The sequence below is a fragment of the Gavialis gangeticus genome, unplaced genomic scaffold, assembly GCF_001723915.1.
Source record: "Gavialis gangeticus isolate Ggan-Ray unplaced genomic scaffold, GavGan_comp1, whole genome shotgun sequence".
NCBI lineage: Eukaryota > Metazoa > Chordata > Crocodylia > Gavialidae > Gavialis > Gavialis gangeticus.
The window spans coordinates 110,904,537-110,905,672 of NW_017729024.1; the positions used below are offsets into that span (position 1 = coordinate 110,904,537).

At 37.4% G+C, this 1,136-nt stretch overlaps 1 protein-coding gene across 2 annotated transcripts in view; it reads left to right on the forward strand.

Moving 5' to 3' along the window:
* The window catches only part of ZDHHC21 (zinc finger DHHC-type containing 21), an 89,069-nt gene that overhangs the window by 16,617 nt on the left and 71,316 nt on the right, over positions 1–1,136 (forward strand). The gene's annotated exons all lie outside the window — the stretch shown is intronic.

Here is a 1,136-nt window from a genome sequence, read left to right on the forward strand (position 1 = left end):
CTACCCAGTGATATGGTCCTAAAGCAAGCATTTTCTATAACTGTTATTCTTTTTAGGGCAGAGGTTGCCATCTTGTTATCCTGTGCAGCACAGACCATATGTATAGAGTTAAATAAAAAGGCTGAAATTTCCAACTTGAAATTTGGGTACCTAAACATTGATTTCAGTGGGAAGTATCTGTACCTATGAAAATCAAGCTGCGTTGTATCTGACTCCAGCCACCCAGGTTCAATAAATTTTGCTTTTTGAATGAATTTAATAAGCCTGGTTCCACCCAATGTTTGTTTCCGTACCTAACATAGTTAATGTGTAGCTCACAATATGCAAATATCATTGGTTTGTCAGTCAAATTTTAGCACGCTTTTCTTGTAGAACCTGCGTTGGCATAGTACTCTTCCCACTGTGGATGAGACAACCCAACTGTATTTGTAATCGGTTTGTCTGTCCTATTTCCTAGTTATTTGTGTGTGAGTGTATAGTAACCAGAGTATGGAAATGCATAATAGCCTGTTACGCGCTATTAAAAGCTAAATTGCAGCTTTTCTTTAGACATGTGAACACAGGTTCATGTTTTAGCATTTTTAAATTAAAATGAAGAACATCCTGACAGTAAGTTTGGAAGTTACATAAGATCTTAGAATTACTTTTGTTCAGCTGCTTATTGTTAACCAGGGAGCATTACTGTTGTTTCTCTGAAGCAGAGAATGCTGTTATAATTTTTGCTTTTATACCATATTAAAAATTACCAGCATTCTTAAATTTTACATTAAATCAGAGGTGTCTGACTTCCAGGGTCAATGGTCCCTGCTGGTGCAACATTTGCTAATGTGGCCTGAGGGGCATGTGGGCCCTGGCCACTTAAAAATTGGACAGCCCTGCATTAAATGAGTCTTGGGACCAAACCCAAAGCATAAAGGAGAACAAGCCTGCTGAAAACATTTGAACCAATATGCTGAATACATAATTTAAAGATGTAAAAAGATAGCTTGGCCTTAGTCAACATATAACACAAAAATATTTGTAAGAAAATTGGTTGAAATTATTGTAATATTCACAGTGCAGCAACGGGGAGTAAGTCGTTTGGCAACTGGTGTTTGACAGTAACGTAATGATAGGTGGGAAATCAGGGCATGAGC